The sequence below is a fragment of the Physcomitrium patens genome, chromosome 1 (assembly GCF_059467195.1).
Source record: "Physcomitrium patens ecotype Gransden chromosome 1, ASM5946719v1, whole genome shotgun sequence".
NCBI classification, from domain to species: domain Eukaryota; kingdom Viridiplantae; phylum Streptophyta; class Bryopsida; order Funariales; family Funariaceae; genus Physcomitrium; species Physcomitrium patens.
Genome location: NC_143410.1, coordinates 25,895,316 through 25,908,651, shown reverse-complemented (window position 1 = coordinate 25,908,651; position 13,336 = coordinate 25,895,316).

Genomic DNA, 13,336 nt, shown 5'->3' with positions numbered 1-13,336 from the left:
GCAAAGATCGAAAGATGTCCAGATAGCATTGGGAAGGTTAAAAAGAGCAAGATTACAAAATAAGGCGTGATTCGATAAGCAACATCGATTGAGAGCAAAAGCAATCGAAGAAAGTGACTGGGTACTTGTTTATGATAATAGTCTGGATAATCAACATAGTACTTTGCGGAAATTTTCAAAACGTTGGTTTAGACCATATGTGATAACAACTGTTCATGGTAATGTGACTTACTCGTTACGGGAGTTAGATGATACAAAATTGAAAAAACCAATTGTAGGGAAGCGAGTAAAAATATTTAAACGAAGACACGTAGAGGTGAATATGGAAGACCTTAATGAAGGTATAGAAATTCAATAGCAAGAAGATGAAAGTGATTTGGATAATGAAGGTGACGAAGACGAATTGGACAAAGACGAAGAGGATATATTCAAAATCAAACAGCAATTGGATAAATTGGTGCATATTGGAGGATGCACAGGTTCAGAGGGGGTGGATGTCATGTTGTAACACGAGTATACCGTGAAAATATAAAGAAAAAGGACTTTTATTAATATTCAGTTACCTCGAATATTGGGAGCAACGACCAACTCCAGTGCAAATACTGAGTGGTCAGGTTCAGTCACCCTGTTACAGTGAGCTGGGGCATACTGAAATGCTCCATTCGATTCTAATAACTGGAGTCAGCAGGAAGGGAAAGGACCAATTCTCGTGACGGGTGAGCCTGGTTCGAAGAGCCAATTGGATCCAATTTTGAGAATCCAATCCGGGTCCTCTTACCCAATATGAAACCTGAATTGGTTGAGCAACCCAATGCGATCCAATTTCGAGAATCCAATCCGGGTCCTCTTATCCAATATGAGACATGAATTGGTCGGGCGACTCAATGTGGACTCGAGTATGGGGTTTTGATTCTGTTTCAGGCTGTCCTATTCTCTGTGCCGTTTTGAAAGCTGTGACGGCGGGAGCCAATTTCGGATCTAAGCTCTGACGGCGGGAGCCAATTTCGGATCTAAGCTCTGACGATGGGAGCCAATTTCGGATCCAAGATGGAAGATTGAAGAAATTCAGAGGATAAGGTTAGGGGAAGAATGAGATCAAAGGAGGTTTTTTTTTTGGGGGGGATCAGGGAAGAGCTAGCTTCAAGCTCTTGAGAAGGTTACGAGTTTTTTTTCATTGGAGGTTTTTTTTGAAGATCAAGGGGATTGGAGAGGAGCTTCATGCTTCGGGTCGGGGAAGAAAAGACGGAGAATTGGATTTTTCTTCTTCATAGAGTTTTGGAAAGACTGAGGCAATCGTTGCTGAAGTCAGTGTTGTAATGGTGAATCGGGATTTTTTTTAATGAAGTGGGTTTGATTACTCTTGACTGTTTTGTGAAATCGAGTTACGTCTGTGATTGAAGGATTAAAAAGGTGTCTATAGGATTGAGTATGTGGAGTGAATGAAATTTATTGGTTTAATCTAACAAGATAGTCAGTGGATACAAGATCGTAAGTACAAAGCGGTATCGGAGATTAGCAGATTGGGTTGTTCAGGGTTCTCTATAACGTCTAGAGACCTACCGGCTGGGGCAAAAAGGACTTCGAAAAGTAGTCGAAGGGCATCCGTATAGATTTACGATGTATTCTTGCAGTCATTTATATTCCAGCAGTCAAAAACTGATAGACTGCTTGACTATTGGCGAATCTCCATACTACCTTCTACAGCCAGATGCCCGGCGCGTTCTCGAGCAGGAAAGCACGTAATACGACAACGGAACAGTTTGAAACGGAACCAAAGCCTCTGTAATCGATACCTCATTAGGGAGCACAACCAATTCAGGTCTTATATTGAGTAAGGGGCCTATGTCAGGACCTGGATTGGATGGCTCGATAATTGGATCTAATTTGCCCTTTGCTTCAAAATCACCCAAATGTTGAATTGGTCCTTTCTCCTTTTGTTGACTCCTTGTAAGGACAGCTTGGACTACTTCTACCTGATGAACTAGTGATTTTGGTATCCCGTTATTTTTTTCCTCTACAATTTGTATAGTCGATTGTATCTTTTGATCATAATTATCAGGGTTGAATAGCACATTGCATTGATAATAAAAATGATCCGATTTCTTGCAATTTCCACATACTAGAGCATATTCATCTATAAACCTTGGATCAGGACATTTATTGGCATAATGATCAATTTGTCAGTACCAATAGCAACGTAGTGGTTTTCAGCTCATATCGTCAGATATACTTGGAGTCTCCACTTGAATATATCTATTAGGCCGATTCCAAGTAGCCATAATAAATGATCCTGACTAACTAGTTGCTATTGGTCAAGAATTGGATTGCTAAATTGGTATAGTTTGGAGATTATTCCCTTGATTATTTCCACCTTTTTACATATTTATTCCATAAACCAGATTATAATTAGTATTTTAAAAATTCCCAAAGCCACGATTAGATCAATTTGGATGATTACTATTCTAACCATCCATATTTCTAGTCTATACTTAATTAACATTCCATTGAATTGGCTATATTAACGTTTGGTTATTGAACTATTGTTGCCTTTGTAAATGCCAATAGTTTTGGATAGGATGTTTTCTTCCATAAAAATATACATTGAATATCTGTTTGTCTGGGTGATGGATATTCCGTATCAAAATGACCTTGTCCCTTATAATTATTACACCATACATTAGGTCTCGTATTAGAAGGCTTATGTCATTTCTCCTTATTTTTAGCCAAATTCATGGCCAATTCTTCCATCTTCTTTGTTAGATTTAATAACAAGGCTTCATTTGGATCTTGAACAGTTACATTTAACCCAATATTCATTATTTTGAGAGAATTCCAGTGAATTGAGAGTGTTGAAGAGGTTTAAAAACCAAAAGCATGAAGTAGAGGTCCTTCTGGAACATTGAAAATTGGTGGAGTACAATGAATTCAAATTGAAATGTAGAGAATTTTATTTCAAATAATCACCAAATATACATGTCGTGAGTGTAGAACTTACTAAATAATTTGCAAACTTAGAAAACTTCATCTACAACCTCAGAAATAATCAACTATCAGCCATGCAATGTACACTTCAGAGTTGTAATGGCTTATCGCAGTTGTACTCAGTGATTACACCCCATTGAAATTTATTGAAATTTGTATCAGTAGTCAAGTTGCTGTGCTCTACAAGATTTGAGCATAATAGCATTGCACAATGAATTAGAGTAGTTATTTCTATAACAATGTCATGGCTCACATTTCCTTTTCAAATATTGCAATGTAGAAAGGGCTTTATGTCTTGTTGTGCTAATGTAGACTTTGCTGCATTACGAAGTATCTCATGGTTGTCATCTCGAAGATAATCCGGTACTTTCGGCAACACTTTGTCATAATTAGCATCTCCATATACTTTTTTTTGCATCAATCTTACAATAGTTAATAGGGACATGGTCGGAGCCTCAACTTCCATTGCACGCAGTGTAGAGGGCTTGTCCAGGTCAGACAACTGCACTTTCTTCTCTAAAGGACTATCCACCACCCCATCGTCAACAGGCTTCTTAGAGAAGTCCATAGTCGAATTGACAGAAGGAGCAGAGCAAAGGAAGTTTCCTGTGCTGAGAAGAACGTTCTGGCCGTAGTCCATGATGGAATCTGCAGACACTTCGCATTGCAATCGACGGACCTGTTTCAATCCATCAAAAATTTCAGATCAATACAATTTGAAACGAAAAATCCGATTACCTATCCATACAAACACTTGTACTTGTCATCCACAACATTCTCGTACTATCGTGAAGTACTGACATGGATGTAAACACATAAATCAAGAACTGGAAATACAGTTGCAATAAGATACATGGTACATCACGACCACGATGCATGAAACACTATACAATAATATCCATCAAAGAATTGCACATGACCTCCAACTCCTATTTCCACATCCATGACAAGTAAACAAATATCCATTGATCCAATACATTGACAAATCAGCTCGACTCGATCTGAATCACAGTCCTCTGCAGAGATACGTACTCTTACAATACATACGTGCATGGCTGTCCTAATTATAATTAGGAGAAGATCCTCGAACTAGCTCCATGACCTTGTTATATTCAGTGCGATTCCGTTCATCGCACAATATTTTTTGCCCAATCCTGTTTGGCCCATGTTCTTGAAATAACTTTAACCCTTGGTCACGAGCAAGGTGCAGTCGTTGAAACCAAGGAAGCAAGGTGCGGAGGAGGAATGTGTCCCGGTTCCCGTTCCCATCATTAGACCAAGAGTTTGGAAGCAAGACATTCTTTGAATCGTTCATGATGTGCTTCAGAGGACTGTCGTCCACTATGATTGTGTTTTCTGAATTGAAGATTCCCTTATAATCAAAGAATAGAGTGTCTAAATTTTTCAAGAACAACTCTTTATGCGTTCCAGGAACCATGAAGGTGGTCAATCGTCCTGAGGAGTCTCGGAACCAAATTGTCGTACACGAATCCTGCCCTAGTACGAGGCCTGACAACATCTCTTGTGGAAAAAGGTAATTTACAACGCCCTGGATGTTCGAACTTTTCATAGAGCTCCATACACTAATCCTGGCTATTTTTCCTAGCTCCGCCAAAAAATTCAAACAATTCGGCCGCACGTAGACAGCTTTCATTCCCACAATGGCGCCAATCGTGGCTGAGTGCGGCGCCAAAGAGTTGCTATATTGCTTTGTGCTTCGATTAGACTTCCAATTCTCGCAAACACAGAGAATTCCATTGAGGTCTAGAACGACGTTCAGCCACTTGTCAACCGCCCTGGACCTCAATGGACGACCAAGGTCTTCCAACGGCCCTTCACTACGAACTGGAGGATCGGATACCTGCTAAGACAAACGGCCCACGAAGGAGCCAATTATGCCTTTCACTAACTACAAATGAGCGCGACGATCCTGAAATGCACCATACAATTACATGCCATAGACAAAGAAGCGCACCGTGGAAGACACACATACCAGAAGAGCCTAGAACACAGGATAATGAAACACACCTTTTGCTTTGAAGAGGCGAATGATTCGGACCGACTCTCAGAGATCACGGTTCGCGACTCAGGCAACGACTTGGCAGAAACAACGAATGCCACCGAGGTGGGATAAAACAGCGGAGAGGGAGAAGCAAAAGGAGCTGACAAAGTTGTAAGGATTTCATCACCTGTGATTCAATGTAGAAGCAAATGAGCCCCTCAAGTGTTTGAAACTCATCGACTGAGTAAAAATGTACAAAATTCATATCAAAAGTATTGAGCTCCCTGGTTGGTTCCATTAGGAACTCCGTATCAAAAATAATTTACCTATTCAACTATACTCTAGACGCACTAGCCAATAACACAAATCACCTCGAGTCGAGCTAAAAAAAATTGACAGCGAGTGATTATGTGTCAAAACCTGCATCTGGATCCGAAAAGGCTAATTGATCACTCCCAACCGCTATCTCTAGAGTATCGTCCTCTACATTTGTGGGGCGCTCCATGGAATGTGGTTCTACTGACGCTGCCTCCACTCTAGAAACTTCACCGATTGAAAAAATGATTGCCGGAGACGTTGGACTATGTTGTTGAGATGTAGTAGGAGCCACTTTACCCGAGACATTGACAGCACTTGAATGCGGAAGATTGGCGGCTTTCGCATGTCTACTACTGGATCCGCTCATGATAGATCGAGATGGCGCATTTCGAAGTATCAGCGACGGAGGCTGAGAAGGAGGGGCGGGAAGGGCGTCTGGCAATTGGGGATTAAGCCTCACGAATGCAGAGAGGAGAAGATTTGTCTGCTGCTGCTGCTGCAGCATCATGCGGGATGTGTCTTCGTGCATCCTTCGGGACTCCTCAAACAATCTCATGCTCTCGGCACGATCATGATCTTGTCGAGCATTAAATTCTGCAATCTGCTGCTCGTGCCTCCGCTGGCTGTCTGCCAGAATCACCGAAATGGACTCCATGACGGTAGCCACAGAGTCCATGTCCTTCCTCCTCCGCCCCCCAGAAGATGACGCACCAGGAGTTCCACCGGAAGGTGGATTATCAGATGCTTGTGCTGACTGCGGAATAATCCGAGATCGCCGCTCAAGTAGTGTGGCGTTGGGCTGAATGGGATCCAACTCTTGAAGGTCGTCGTCGTCGTCGATTTTGACCTTCTCGTCGACTTCCTTCTCCTCGTCCGGGTCATAGTCGTGGTCGTCCCCTTTGTCGTCGTCTTCATCAAATATAACGAGGACATCGTCAACTGATGTTGTCCTCCGCTTCTTTGATAGAGAAGACTCGAAGCGGTCACTAAGCCGTGCTCCAACTCTTGACCGTGTGGGCGTGGTGGCCATAGACTTGTATATCGCACTCACCTTGTATCCACTGGGAAGGAAGTCATCTCTGTCGAGAGTGAGTGCTTTCCTAGAGATCTCTTCCCACCGACCCGACTCTCCGGTCCCTCCGATCGCAAAGACATCCACGGAACTCATCTGCATGAAATGGCACGCGGACAGCTTAGTGGATATGAAAAAAAGAAATGAATGTGATTGAGAAGCAAATCAGCTCGACTCGAGTTGATTGAGAAGCAAATCAGCTCGACTCGAGCTGATTTAGAAGAAAACCAGCTCGACTCGAGCTGATTTAGAAGAAAATCAGCTTGACTCGAGCTGATTGAGAAGCAAATCAGCTCGACTGGAGCTGATTAAGAAGAAAATCAACTTGACTCCAGCTGATTCAGAAGCAAATCAACTCGACTCGAGCTCATTGAGAAGAAAATCAGCTCGACTCAAGCTGATTGAAAAGCAAATCAGATCCATTCGAGCTGATTGAGAAGCAAATCAGCTCGATTCGAGCTGATTAAGTACCTACCATTGCCGCGCAAGTGATCTTGCCTCCCCCCCATAGTGAAAAAATGGACCCCCCTGGACGGCAAAACTTCCGCACTAGCCAGAGATAGAACTCCATTCGTAGTTCGGTGTTGTAAACTCGAAACTCCAACTCGTTGTAGCCGTGAGGCTTGGTAAACATTGGTGTGTCGGGAGGAAGAAATTCCGGTCAGATCTCGACACGGTCACGGGCGTCTACATCTTGCAAGAAAGTGAGGATCACCTTCCTTGGCGCTCGCCCAACTGAGGAATCTCCAAGACGCTCGAACTTTGCAGGAATGTAGTCTGCAAAGTCGATGTGCAGGCCTTTGAAGGCCCCGTGCGAGTTGATGCAGTCCATTGTCTGCAGTCTATGGCTCTCGCAGCCGGATATGAAGAGCCACCTCTTTCCATCTGCGAAGTATGGACTTCTATTCTTCTCCAGAGCAGCAAGAACTTGATGGAAATAAAGGACGGTGTTTTGTTCTATAAGATCATCCTCCACCCCCGGAAGCTCTCGGAGGTCGATGATTCCAAGCCCGATATCACGAGCGCTCTCGTTCTTCCATGCGTTGTCTTTCCACTTACTGAAGGTGTTTGTCCTCACATCATAAGTCTTGTAATAGGCACACGCGTATGGCACCTGGAACCCGTTCTTATGATTCAAGAAAACTTTGAAGAACTCTGCTGCGGCCGGAGAAATCTACGCGCAGGTCTTGTTCTTGGACTTCAGTTGCTTCGCTTTAGCAAAGTAGGATTCTCCAAGCCGCTCAAGGAGGACGTTTATTGATGCACTCGTGATATTACGAGCCGTCTTGAACGCCTTCCAATTCTCATGAATAAGGTCGTCCTTCGCGTTGATTAATCCCAAGCTTGGGTCTATGTTGTCGAGCTCCTTCTTCACTAGCTGCTTCCTCTTCCTCCTCTCCACCGAGTCCTTCGTGCTATAGCAGCTCTCAAGCATAGACGAGATTGATTTAATCGTCACCTTGGGATAGGAGAACTTTCGCTTCTCCCCAGATTGGTTAAGAAGGTGTTTTGCGAGCCTCTCCAGATCATTCAGGCTCAGGTTGCCGAGCCACTTGAAGTACTTGCGACTGAGCATGCAACTCTCCTGCTTCCAGTTCTCTTTCTCGTTGAACTTCGCAGAGGTGTCGGGGTTGTAGAGCTCCCCGTGGGCAGCACTGGAAATAACCTCACTCCAGAGGTTGTAGATGGGCTCTGGGGCAGTGATGATCTTTAGCTCATTGACGAGCTTAAGCTTCTCCTCTGCACCCCTGGTGCGCAAAATTCTCAATGACTTGTTGACATCAATCAATGAGAACCTCAAAGTCATTGCTTTCTCGAATGCCTCCGAGCAAATAGAAGAAGTTAAATATTTATTTTCTGAATCATAGCAAAGAATTCAATTCAAAAGAGGGAGAATAGCAAATCAGATCGAGTCGAGCTGATATCCTCTGAACAAGCCTTCATAATATCAGACTATTAAATCACTCGAGAAATGTCGTCACATCAAAAATAATTCGACTGTGATGGAAAGTACAACCGTTCAGATCAGATCGACTCGATCTGATCCCAAGTCAAGATATTCACATAATACAAATCAGATCGACTCGATCTGATTCTCTTACCTTGAATCCCTTCGTTCTACATTGAATATCCGAAGCTCTTCTCCCAGTTGTCGTGCCGGCGGCTGTGACCTGGGAAGGATTCTCTGGGCATCTCATACTCACCCAAACCGATCGTGCTCGGAGGATGTTGATCACCCATGACGGCTGTATCATCTGAAAGTGATTGATCCGATTGTAGTATACTGATATGGACCTCAGTATCTCCGGATCGCTCAACCATACAATAAAGCAACTCCAGACGCGAAAGTCGCTCTTCACATCGTCATCAACCACGTTACTCTCATCGATTATGACCCTGCTGACTGCAACACTGTGTTGCCCGTTGATGACAAAAAACTCTCCGTCTTTGATCTCGTCCTACGTTGTCGGCTTTGAGGTTCTGTTCGTGGGCATTACGCATAACGTTTGCGGGCCTTTCGATCGGGCAGGTTCATGAGATACACCACCATTACATTCACGAGCTTGTCCTCTTTCGATCGAATGTTGAACTCCGTAGGTGCATCAATGAGTTTATCTATGGAGATGCCCTTCTTTGTATTGACCCCGAAGATGTATGCATCTTCGCACTCTGACCACAACTTCTTGTACACTGCGGTGATGTGCTTGAAGTCGGGCTTACTCTGGGGTTCATATGACGACGGAACGTCGGTCATCGCATCGGCAAGGGTCGGATGTTGAACCTCCGACACTTGGGAGCTGCCCAAAGCCGCTCGGCGATCTCCAGAAGGCACAATGGGACTACTTCTCGTCGATCCTCGCCCTGCAGAGCTGGACCGTGGCTTCGCTTTTCCCCGGCTGCTTGAAGGCGCAGGAGCTGTTGTATCGACCGAAGCTTGACTTCCACCTACTGCTCGAACTTCTCTCCGGACAGACCGCGGGGCAGCTAATAGTATCTGCACCTCTAGTTTACCTTTGATGACGGAGAAATCTTGCAGAAGTGAATTTATCTTGGTGCAGAGCCGCTTGCCAAAAGCTGGGGACCCGTCCTTCTCAGTGTAGTCCCCCTTGTCGATTTTTGCCTCGAGTTGCTTCACCTCTCCGCTGTATTCAGTGGGCTCGAGGCTTTCGAGGAAGGGAGACATTGTGAAGGGGATCCGCTTCGAGGGTATGAGAACTGTGAAGTGATATTCATTTGTGGGATCTATCAAAACTCCGGTAGTTACGCACTTCACCAGGATCATGTCGCCGTCTAAGTACTCAACATCCTTTACCCGCTCTGCTGTCGTGAACTTCAAGAATGCTTGGCTTTTCTTGAATTTGAACAAAAACTGGATGTCGTGCGTGAATGGAATCATAGCTTGACTCCATGCCTCGAGCTCCTCTAGGTCAAAAAACTTCCATGAGGTTCCATAAATCAACCACGGGTCAGTCTCGTCATCATCATCGGCACGTCGGTCGAACTTATCCAAGTACATGGACAATGATGCCTTGATGTCCTCCATCTGCAACAGACGTAGAAGCAAACATGTCAGATTATGTCCCATCGACTTAATGACGCAGTTACTCCAATGAACGTTTTAAACTCTTCTTACTATATCAAATGTATTATTGGACATAAGAACAATAATCTTATATATGAAATCAGATCGACTCAAGCTGATTTATGGTCCTCGTATTGCGTAGGGTGTTCTATGTAGGTCAATGTTAGTATTTTGGAAAACAACGATTACAAATACGAATTTATGATTTTAGTCAAGTTTTCCAATTGTATGATTCATCTTAATGTATTTTTAATGCCGAAACATAGAAATCTACTATATATTCTTCACGTCAAATCAGATCGACTCGATCTGATTCTTTGGTGTTATGCGTAGTAACTTTGTAAAGGATTCTGTACCGGAGGAAAGAGTGAACTCGAGGTACATGGAGTTTATGCGTCAATGATGATGCTAGAATTATAAGTTTTTTACATTAGATTTAATTAAAATGGTGTCATTTTTTATGCTAATATTATGGTTCATTTTATATTCCTATGTGAATGTCGCAATGGATATGTATTCAGCAATTTTTAAGAGAAGTTAACTTAATTTGTTTGGATTATGACTAATTATTCTAGCCTCAATAATATTTCGGTGCGTAAACTAAATCAGAATATTTGAAGGGGAATGTAGCTTCATGCGATTGAACGAATCAGCTCGAATCGAGCTGATCTTATTCGAAGACTGAATTCCTCCTTTTACACGCTCATTGAAATGAAGCTCGTGGATCAGCTCGATTCGAGCTGATAGTATGTCGAAGCTATCGTAAGAATCAGCTCGAATCGAGCTGATGACATGTCGGGGCTATCGCAAGATATAGTTAGAGTTTAGCTAATGGTAGGTTGAACGATTGCAAGATTCAAAGTTTGTGCAGCTGATGGCTGGTAAGGAAAATTGCATGAATCAGCTCGAGTCGAGCTGATGGCAAGTAAGGGAGATTGTATGAATCAGCTCGAGTCGAGCTGATTGCAGGTAAGAGAGATTGTATGAATCAGCTCGAGTTGAGCTGATGGCAGGTCAGGGAGATTGCATGAATCAGCTCGAGTCGAGCTGATGGCAGGTCAGAGCAATCGCATGAATCAGCTCGAGTCGAGTTGATGGCAGGTCAGAGCGATCGCACGAATCAGCCCGAGTCGAGCTGATCTTCGTCCACGTCAGAGTTTCTATTGCCATGTGTATGGTAATAAGAAACTCCTGAATCAGCTCGGCTCGAATGGAACGACACTGATTTTGTAGAGAATTACCAGTGGGAACTGGATCTGCGAGATACTGATGACGTAAGGGCGCAACTGTGATTCCTCACGCGATGTGCGCCCGGCCACGGACATCCTCCTGTTCTGCCCTATGCGTTATCGTACGAATACTAAAATCGTGCACCGTGACACTACAGATCCAAGACGACACCAGGCAGTAAAGGAGATCAATTTCACAACCAATAAATGAAATACAACGTCTAACACAAATGTGATTGAAAACGAAGAGGAAGAAACCCAAGAATTCGACACCGTAGACAAATACAAGTCGGCACTTACAGGAACGTAGGCAGCGTCACGCACAGGGGAATCAAAACAGCTCTCTGTGGCGTCAAAAGCTCCTGCCCTCGTCACCTGGGATTGACAGTGCAATAAAATAGCTGGAACAGCAAAGGAGAAGTGAGGAACAGCAAACAAGAAGTGAGGAACAGCAAAGCAGAGGAGAGAAGCAAGGGTCACGACAACGTGACGAAGCACAGAGAAAATGTGCTAGGAGCGATGTGCGCAACAAAAAAGAGAAAGAGGAGAAATTTGTGGGCGGTAATGTTGTTTAACCCCACCCTGAGCATATGCGTTCACGTGCCCCGGCCGTGTTCCCTTGCACGATTTCGGCGGGAACTCGTCGGGAGCTTCGACGTCGTTTTCACGGGAACTCATCGAGAACTGCTGGGAAACAGGATGGGAAATGTTAGAGAGAAACGACGTTCTTTTCTATAAAATCTCAGTTTCAAATCATTCCTATAATGTGTGTACAGAAAGTGTATAATGACTGTTTTCTGACATTTCGCAACAAAATCCAAATGATTGAAAACAAAACATGCCTTTAAATAAAAACCAATTCTTCACACTAGCAGGTCGAACTAATACAATCAGTGGATTGCATTTGGTTGTATATGTAAAGTTTTTTAAAAAGGATAATTTTAATTTACATGATTATTTTAAATTTCCCAACCTTTTTCATCTACTCCAATTTCTTAATCAAAAAACCATTCATGTCATTGCAAATACTACCTTTTCTTCCATTTCATTCTCAAAACTTGAATTAATGTGAATAAAAAAATACTAATTAATTACTCAAGTATCACATTCAAGACATTCATTCATTTTGAACGTCTAATGAATAGTTTACTTTTAGTACATGAATAAAATAAGGAATTTTGAAGTTCCCAAATCAAATGTGACTAATGTGACTAATGTGACTAATCCCACGACAACAGATTACTTATACTACTCACATTAACCTACAAACTTCAAAATTCCATAATATATTCATATCATGTTTATAAATTATCCTTTATTATTTTAAATTATCCTTTCTTTTTATAAATTAATCTCAAGCCGATGATAACTTTTCCATCTATAATAAAAATTTCAATTAAAAATATAAGATCAATCAAAAAATCAATTACAGATATAAGATCAGTATTAAATTAAGACTATGAAAAGACTCAATTTAACGAATGTTGATATTATTGACATGCGCAATAATTTATATAAGATATGCATAATACAAGGACTATTACTTAATAAGTTTTATTTTAGTTTTTCTTTTACCACATAATCGTATAAATATAGTCAATGCTATGCATTTAAGATGATTACATATCGACACATAAAATATCTGAATCATATTTACTTTTAGAGGTATGCACACATTTGCAATGAAGGATTAAACGAACAAGTAATTCACTTGTTCTTCTTTCATATAATCATTTTATCACTTATCAAAGAATAAAATGTCATAGCAAGATAATTGATATATGAAGTAGCATACAAAATTGAACTTGAAATATGAACGTTTTAGAAATCCGCATCCCACATCCCGATTGATGTCCTGTCAGCATCAATTCTCCACGGAGTCCTGCCCTGCAGCAACATACCCTCGACACCTAAGTATCGAACCGTGCCTGGTTCCTTGGCGTTGCCCTTGTCTATTGCGATGGACGGTTCAGATCTGCTGTGGAGGATCGACGGTGGATAACGTCGTGCCCAGGGTAGGTGGGCTGTGTTGACTGCATTCCCACAGAGTCAGTTCTGCCGATGTCAATCCTGTGTTTTGCATTCCTCTTTGCTTGCACACTAGCTACGTTCTTCGATTTGGCGGCTTAGTCGACCTCCAGTGTCCAAGT